Source organism: Microtus pennsylvanicus, chromosome X, assembly GCF_037038515.1.
Source record: "Microtus pennsylvanicus isolate mMicPen1 chromosome X, mMicPen1.hap1, whole genome shotgun sequence".
NCBI lineage: Eukaryota > Metazoa > Chordata > Mammalia > Rodentia > Cricetidae > Microtus > Microtus pennsylvanicus.
Window position 1 is genome coordinate 113241569 of NC_134601.1, and position 9492 is coordinate 113251060.

Genomic DNA, 9492 nt, shown 5'->3' on the forward strand with positions numbered 1-9492 from the left:
GTGAATCTCAGGGATAGAGGATGTGTGGGGGAGGGATTGAAGTGGAGGAAGAGGAAACTTGGGTAGGGATGTAATGTATGAGAGAAGAGTAAAAAAAAATCTTTAAAAGCAATAAAATTGTGTCGTAGTCTCTTGACTAAGATCAAAAAGAAGTAAAAAGAAACCGAGAGGGCCAGTAGATGGTTCCGTGCTTAAAAGCCAGATGTGATGGCTTACGTCTGTAATCCTAGCACTCCTACACGGAGATGGAGGCAGAGAAGGAGAATTGGCCAGGAACTCAAAGGCCAATTAGCCTGGAATGCACAGAGAAGGGACAGAAACTGTACAGGCCCTGCTCAAACAAGAAGAAAGGTGAAGCTCGCCTCCCAAGAGTTGTCCTCTAGCCTCACACACATTCCAGGGCAAGCACGTGCCTAAACACTCATGTGTGTGTGCGCACACACACACACACACACACACAAACATAGAGAGAGAGAGAGAGAGAGAGAGAGAGAGAGAGAGAGAGAGAGAGGAGAGAGGTTAATGTTAATACCTATTATTCTACCTAACCTATTCAACATGCTGTTTATTTTGGGGTGGGGGTTCGATACAGGGTTTCTCTGTGTAGCCTTGGCCGGCTCTCCTGGAATTCACTCTGTTAGATCCACCTGTCTCTGCCACCTGAGTGCTCGGATTAAAGGCGTGTGCAACCACCACCCAGCTATGTTAGCCTTTTAATATGCACAAAGAGTAACAAGATCTTTTATTTTTGTTTTGTTTTCTTTGTTTTTTTCGAGACAGGGTTTCTCTGTGGCTTTGGAGCCTGTCCTGGAACTAGCTCTTGTAGACCAAACAAGATCTTTTAGATTTCTCTTTTCACCCCAAGCCTCTGAAATTCCATGTGTATGACCTCTAGAGCATCTTTGGATGTTGCATCTCCATGGCAAGGATTTCATCTCTAGTTATTCTTCGTGCAGTTTCCACTGGGGAAGAAAAAGGCAGGTTCACATGCTCAAGTTGATTTCATGTACCTACAATTTTCCAGAAACGAAACTGAGTAGCCAAAATAATTTTCTTTGAACATTTATATTCTACACGACAAAACATGATGTTTTTCAAAGGATTGATTTGACTTGGAAGCATAAGCATGTCCAATCCACTTTTTGTAAGGCAGCAAGATGTGAATACTCGCTGTCCATTTTCCTGTCCATTATAAAGACTCGTGGTCACAGCTCTTGTAACAAGAGACACGTTAACAAGACAAATGTGGCCAATGAATTGGCTCCTAGATGAGCTTGAAGAACCAAAGGACAAGCTTGAATTGTCTAATTTCTTTGGTTTTTCAAGAAAGCGTATCATGTAACCCAGGCTGACTTCAAACTTGCCGTATAGCCAAGGATGACTTTGAACTTTTGATCCTCCTGCCTCTACCTCCCAAGTGCTGGGGTTACGTATGTGCATCTATAAACCTGGTTTTATACAGTACTGGGGGGATCATGCATGCTAGGTGAGTATCACCCATGTTCTATCCCTTCCTTGAATTAGCAGAAATGTAGTTTGACAAAAAGGGTATAAGTTTTAAATAATAACTTATAATAATAAATACTGTGTATGTATTTAAAAATAGATTGAGATAGAAACCCACCAATGCTTGTTTCTCAAATTCTCTCTGGTCTATTAATTAAAGCATTTCTTTTTTTCTAGGGATGAGGCAGGGTCCATTTTAGAATTTGGTATCATGATTGACTATCACCCCGCCCCCCAAAAAAAAAGTCAAAAAAATTCTCTATGGCCACCTCTTCAGAAGAAAGGTACGAGAAGTTAAAGATAAAAAATAAGTTTCATGACTGGCTTTGAGGAAATGATATTCTAGCGTTTGTGACCTATCTTGAGCAAAAGGAAATAAAATCTCCATGGTTTGCTCCAAATAAAAATAAAGGATATGCCAGGCAGGTGGGAGGAGGTCAGAAAGAGAATTTACCTGTGAGGCTAGTCCTGAGGTTTCACTTTGGGGTGTGGCTCCCGAGCATGGACACGGCTACTGTCATATCTGTTCAGATTCAACAGCGCACTAATCTGGAGTAGCGCACTATCATTCATTTTGTATTCACAGGAATATTTCGCGATTGGAGAGCAATTCCAAATTTATCACCTTTCTCTTCCTAGTCAGGGCAAACAATTCGATAATGGTGGTTATTATTTAAAACTTTCAGAATATTTTATTCTTGCTGGAAAAAATGTACAAAACTATTAGTATTAATTTGTAGTGTCAAAAAATGTTGAAATTCACATAGATTTTTAGACCTGTCTAGTTACGTCAGGAATAAGCTTTATGTTTCGTTAGCTCTTCAGACTATCTTGCTCATAAATCCTGTTGTTATATTTGCTTTGATGATTGGGTATTTATTTAGTGTACATTCTTTTTGTTTCAAGAAAATCTTGAATTGGAGTTAATAGCCCAGTAAAACCTTGTAAAACTCTTTGTGGCTCAACAAACAAGCATTGGCAATGAACACAGGATTAAGTCCATTGTCTGTTTCTTTCAACAGTTCCATAAACCAGTGATGAGTCACATTATTTGCACATATGCTGGACAGTTTTAACAATGATGTCTATGATGTTCTTCACAGAGTCTACTGCAGGGAACTGAAGCCAAGTATTTTCAGTACGTATTACACAGTAGTACGACGTCACCAGAAAAATACCACCCACAATCAAAGTAGAATTGTCCACTTAATCTGGAACACCACCCATTTTCCATTATATCTAATGGAACATCTTCTTTGGCAGATGTAAAAGACTTTAAAATATCTGTGCTATAGAATTTTAAGGCTATGAGTTACCATTTCTTTGTGAATAGGGAACTTCTTTGGAGTCAAAACATACATTAACTCAGCAATCTCATATACCACAAAAAATCATTTATAGCTCAAGTATAGTACTTGAATTTTCAAAATTCATTTATTTATTATTTTATGTATATGAGTGTTTTATCTGTGTATGTGTGCTATGTGTATGCAGTGCCCTCAGATGCCAGAAGAGGGCATCAGCTTCCCTGAGACCAGAGTTACAGACATTTATTTGCCATCTTGTGGGTGCTAGGAATTGAACCCTAGTCCTCTGGAAGAGCAGCTAGTATTCTGAACCACTGAGCCATCTATCCTGCCCAGATAGTGACAATTTTTAAAATGTTGAGTATATTTATCTTGGATCCTAATCATACGGTCTGTAGGAAATTAATTTGAAGTTCAATTAAAGTTATTTTGTTTCTGCAAAATATTATGCAATTGGGGGCTGGAGAGATGGCTCAGAGGGGAAGAGCACTAGCTGTTCTTCCGGAGGTCCCTAGTTCAATTCCCAGCAACCACATGGTGGCTCACAACCATCTGTAATGAGACCTGGTGCCTTCCTTGCCAGCATTGTATGCTTAATAAATAAATAAATCTTAAAAAATATTATGCAATTATTAGAATGTTTAACCTGGTACAGTTTCTACTAAAACTAGAAGCAGTGTCCTTAGCAAACAGAGTTTCAGAATTCACCATTCTAACCCAACAGGAAAAACTGAAAGTTAAGACTGCACTCTTTGGGGGCTGGAGAGATGGCTCAGAGGTTAAAAGTGTTGCCTCCTCTTCCAAAGGTCCTGAGTTCAATTCCCAGCAACCACATGGTGGCTCACAGCCATCTGTAATGGGGTCTGGTGCCCTCTTCTGGCCTGCAGGCATACACACAGACAGAATATTGTATACATAATAAATAAATATTTTTTTTAAAAAAAGACTGCACTCTTTTTTCTTCCTCTAAATCTTGCAATTAGATTTTTTCTTTTTTCTTTCTTTTTTGGTTTTTTGAGACAGGGTTTTTCTGTGGCTTTGGAGCCTGTCCTGGAACTAGCTCTTGTAGACCAGGCTGGTCTCGAACTCAGAGATCCGCCTGCCTCTGCCTCCCGAGTGCTGGGATTAAAGGTGCAATTTGATTTTTTTTAAGATTTATTCATTCATTATGTATACAGTGTTCTGCCTGTATGTGTCCTTGAAGGCCAGAAAGGGCACCAGGTCTCATGACAGATGGTTGTGAGACACAATGTGGTTGCTGGGAATTGAACTCAGGACCTCTGGAAGAGCAGCCAGTGCTCTTAATTGCTGAGCCATCTCCCTGGTCAAATCTTGCAGTTTGAGATCAGAATCTCAGGTTAGCAAACCTATGTAAAATTTGTTTCATTCTATTTTAAAGCTAGACTCCACTGAACTACAAATAGAATCAAGTATTTAATATTAATCTATTAAATGTATGTTTATTTTAAATCCCTCCTCTCCCATTTCCTTCTCCACCTCCCCTACATGCCCCCCCAATTCACCCCTCCTCTGCTTTTGTACAAAAAGGGCCAGGCCTTTCATGGGTGTCAACAAGAATCAAATTTTTTTCTAATATCTATTTATTTATTATGCATACAATATTCTGTCTGTGTGTATGTCTGCAGGCCAGAAGAGGGCACCAGACCTCATTACAGATGGTTGTGAGTCACCATGTGGTTGCAAGGAATTGAACTCAGGACCTTTGGAAGAACAGGCAATGCTCTTAACCACTGAGCCATCTCTCCAGCCCCCTCAAGTTTTTTTTTTTAAATTGCACTTAGATTCCCACCTTCTCTGCGAGCTGGGAAGTCCATCCTCTGATCAGTAAACACCGCCTTTTCTCTGTGTTTCTATCAAATCCAGGTGGGCACTTCCACAGAGAAGACATCACCTTGAAGCAGATCCTCCATTGTGATGGCCTTGCATTGCAATAGAAAGAAAGAGCAGAAAAATAAATCGGCGGTGGGAGAGAGGGTTCAGAGGTTAAGAGTACTTGTTTCTCTTGCAGAAGACCTGGGTTTGATTCCCAGGACCCACACGATGCCTCCAGTAGCTGCACTTCCAGGAGAGCTGATCCCCTCTTCGGACCTCCACGGTCACTGGGTATATAAGTGTTACATGGACACGAATGCAGGGGAAACACATGCACAAATGAAACTAAGTACATAAATCTAAATTAATAGCGAAATGAGTTAGGTACTGTGACACATACCTATAATTTCCAACTATTCTGGTGTGGTGCCTGAGGCAGGAGGATCATTTGAGCTAAGAAAATTTCAGACAAGTCTGAGTAATGTAGTGAGAGACCATGTGGCAAAAAAAAAACTGAAAGCAGCAAAATAAGATGAGACATTGCACAGATTTCTTGCGAATTGTAATGGAGCCATCTGGTAAGTAAGACCTGATCTAAGTGGTCTAACATCCACCACTAATAACTGACAATCATATACTTCTCCATGTGACCAGAAGGTTGTCCATTACTTACTAGCTTAAAGTAGTCATTGGCAAGCCCTTAAAACTGACCACAAAAAGATGCAAGTGAGCTGAAGCATTCCCAAACAAATATCCCAATCACCTTGGAGAGTCGACATCAAAGACTTGACACTTGATTCAAACAAGATTCAAGGAGAAAAAAAAGAACACTAAGCAAAGATTGATCTCCAGTTAGAAAAACTACTTTCTTTCTTTTTTGTTTTCTTGAGACAGGGTTTCTCTGTGGCTTTGGAGCCTGTCCTGGAACTAGCTCTGTAGACCAGGCTGGTCTCGTACTCACAGAGATCCGCCTGCCTCTGCCTCCCGAGTGCTGGGATTAAAGGCGTGCGCCACCACCGCCTGGCCTTTATTTTTTGAAAGGCAATTTAAAATTCATAAAACTACTTTAATGCGTTCCAGGTTTTAAGTAAATAAGTAAATAAATATATTGTGGATTTGAGGGGTGTCCAAATTCAGAGAAAGCAGTTAAATTACGAAAAGGTGAGTCAAGATAGCTGGGATATTATATTCTCTATTCTTGCAGCTTCTCCCGAAGTCCAGAGCTGAGTCAATGAATTGTTTTGTCTTATTATGTCTTGCTGCTCTGTGGCCTGGCTGGGATCAGCTGAACCACCTGCTTAGGGCTTCTCATGTGCCATCATGACAGTGTCTTGGACTAGACAGAATTGACTGGATTACACTTCTTTTTTTTTCTCTGTAGCTTTGGAGCCTGTCCTGGAGCTAGCATTTGTAGACCAGATTGGCCTTGAACTCACAGAGATCCACCTGCCTCTGCCTCCCGAGTGCTAGGATTAAAGGTGTGTACCACCACCCCCTGGCCTTGGATTGCACTTCTACAATGGCACAGTAATTCCTACGGCAGGGCTTCTGTGTGTTTTGCATGACATTTCTTCCTTGGGTGCTGCAGACTTTGGGGTTTTTGTTTGGTTTGGTTTGTTGTTCTCAGACAGGATCTCTCATCGGGCCCTTGGGTTCCCTGATTAGGCTAGGTTCCCCAGCCAGCAAGTCCCTAGAATCCTTGTCTCTACCTCCCTGCACCGTGGTGATGAGTGTGCACCACCAAGTCTGGCTGGTTTTACAGCCTGCTGGGATTATTCAGTCCTCATGCTAAACTACCTTTTTAGCCTCTGCTCTTCTTTCTGAGACAGTGTCTCATGGAGTCCAGGCAAGCTTCAGACTTGTTGTGTAGATGAGAATGGCCGTGAACTTCTGCTTTTTCTACCTCCAGTTCCTGAGTGTTGAGATTACAGGTAATACCACCATGCCTAGGTTATATAGTGTTATGGGTTGAATCCAGAGAAAAAGAATAAAAATTATCTGTGGTATGTACTGGAGAGTTGGCTCGGTGGTTAAGAATGCATGCGTGTCTCAGTATTTCTATTGCTGTGAAGAGACATCGTGACCATGGCAACCCTTATAAAGGAAACCATTTAAATGAAGTGGCGGGTTCCAGTTGCAGAGGTTTAGTCCATTATCACCATGGCAGGCAGAGATGGTGCTGGATGGAGAAGGAGCTGCTACATGTTGGTATGTTGGCAACAGGAAAAGGACTGAGACACTGGGTGGTATCTTGAGCATATATGAGACCTCCAAGCCTGACTCCACAGTGACACACTTCCTCCAAAAAGAGCTCACCTATTCCAACAAGGCCACACCTTCTAATAGTGCCACTCCCTTTGGGGAGCATTTTCTTTCAAACCACCACAATGTAGCACTTGCAGAAGACCTGCATTGCCTTCCTCACACAGGGTAGCTCACAACTGTTGTAACTACAGCTCCAGGAGATCCAATGTCCTATTCTGGCCACCATGGGCAGTTTGGTACACACACACACACACACACACACACACCATTTTAAAAACTTGTGATGCCAGGCGGTGGTGGCGCACGCCTTTAATCCCAGCACTCGGGAGGCAGAGGCAGGCAGATCTCTGAGAGTTCGAGGCCAGCCTGGTCTAGAAGAGCTAGTTCCAGGACAGGAACTAAAAAAGCTATGGAGAAACCCTGTCTCGAAAAATAAAAAAAACAATTTAAAGTTTAAACATTTCCTACAGCCATATAACAATCATGCTCTCACCTCCATACCATCTGGTCTCCACCCCGCCCCCACACATTTCCTACAGCCATATAACAATCATGCTCTCACTTCCATGCCATCTGGTCTCCACCCCGCCCCCACACATTTCCTACAGCCATATAACAATCATGCTCTCACTTCCATGCCATCTGGTCTCCACCCCGCCCCCACACATTTCCTACAGCCATATAACAATCATGCTCTCACCTCCATGCCATCTGGTCTCCACCCCGCCCCCACACATTTCCTACAGCCATATAACAATCATGCTCTCACCTCCATACCATCTGGTCTCCACCCCGCCCCCACACATTTCCTACAGCCATATAACAATCATGCTCTCACTTCCATGCCATCTGGTCTCCACCCCGCCCCCACACATTTCCTACAGCCATATAACAATCATGCTCTCACCTCCATGCCATCTGGTCTCCACCCCGCCCCCACACATTTCCTACAGCCATATAACAATCATGCTCTCACCTCCATGCCATCTGGTCTCCACCCCGCCCCCACACATTTCCTACAGCCATATAACAATCATGCTCTCACCTCCATGCCATCTGGTCTCCACCCCGCCCCCACACATTTCCTACAGCCATATAACAATCATGCTCTCACCTCCATGCCATCTGGTCTCCACCCCGCCCCCACACATTTCCTACAGCCATATAACAATCATGCTCTCACCTCCATACCATCTGGTCTCCACCCCGCCCCCACACATTTCCTACAGCCATATAACAATCATGCTCTCACCTCCATACCATCTGGTCTCCACCCCGCCCCCACACATTTCCTACAGCCATATAACAATCATGCTCTCACCTCCATGCCATCTGGTCTCCACCCCGCCCCCACACATTTCCTACAGCCATATAACAATCATGCTCTCACCTCCATACCATCTGGTCTCCACCCCGCCCCCACACATTTCCTACAGCCATATAACAATCATGCTCTCACTTCCATGCCATCTGGTCTCCACCCCGCCCCCACACATTTCCTACAGCCATATAACAATCATGCTCTCACCTCCATACCATCTGGTCTCCACCCCGCCCCCACACATTTCCTACAGCCATATAACAATCATGCTCTCACCTCCATGCCATCTGGTCTCCACCCCGCCCCCACACATTTCCTACAGCCATATAACAATCATGCTCTCACCTCCATGCCATCTGGTCTCCACCCCGCCCCCACACATTTCCTACAGCCATATAACAATCATGCTCTCACCTCCATGCCATCTGGTCTCCACCCCGCCCCCACACAAACTGGTCTCCTCGCTCTTTCCAAGTAACCCCACACTTCCACTTTTATGGATTGATTTATTTCTACTTTTTTGATGATCCAGTGAGTTTAATCAGGGTTGCTTACATGAACACGGTCATGTACTGGAGCACAGGCAATTTGCCAGTGGCTACGTCACAATGTATGTTTTGAGAAGCCAATGGCAGGCACTTTCAACAGACTTTGACGGAAACTTTAAGAAAGAAGGTACCATCAGGCAAGGTACTTTCTTTCTTAAACTTAATCCCAGCACTTGAGAGGCAGATATCTGAGCGTTTGAGGTCAGTCTGTTCTACAGAGCTAGTTCCAGAACAGCCAATGCTACACAGAAAAACCCTGTTTCAAAAAAAGAAAGGAAGGAAGGAAGGAAGATAGAAAGGAAGGTAGGAAGGGAGAGAGACCTAAATTACCTTGATGCTCACATCCTTCATAAATGCAATTATGAACTAGCGCCCCAAAAAATTGACTCTGGTAGGCCTGCAATCTTTTATAAAAATTGATTCCGTGAACCCATATCTTATAGCAACAAGAAATGATATTTCTCCCAATATTATTATTTTTTAAAAAAATAAGTTGTTAATAGCCTTGAAAAATATTTTGGTCGAGTGGTGGTGGCGCACGCCTTTAATCCCAGCACTTGGGAGGCAGAGGCAGATGGATCTCTGTGAGATCAAAGCCAGCCTGGTCTACAGAGTGAGTTCCAGGACAGCCAGAGATACACAGAGAAACCCTGTCTCGATTTAAAAAAAAAATTGAGGTTGTGCAGGCTAAAGAAATCTGCAGCTCTCAGAA

General features: G+C 43.1%; 1 long non-coding RNA gene across 1 annotated transcript; it reads right to left on the minus strand.

Annotated features, from left to right (window-relative positions):
- Nucleotides 1–889: 889 nt before the first annotated feature.
- Nucleotides 890–4749, minus strand: LOC142841823 (uncharacterized). Its single transcript, XR_012909101.1, has 3 exons — nucleotides 4624–4749; nucleotides 1961–2141; nucleotides 890–962 (listed from the first exon to the last, which is right to left on the minus strand). It is a non-coding gene; the product is annotated as an uncharacterized LOC142841823 (long non-coding RNA).
- Between the last annotated feature and the right edge of the window lie 4743 nt (nucleotides 4750–9492).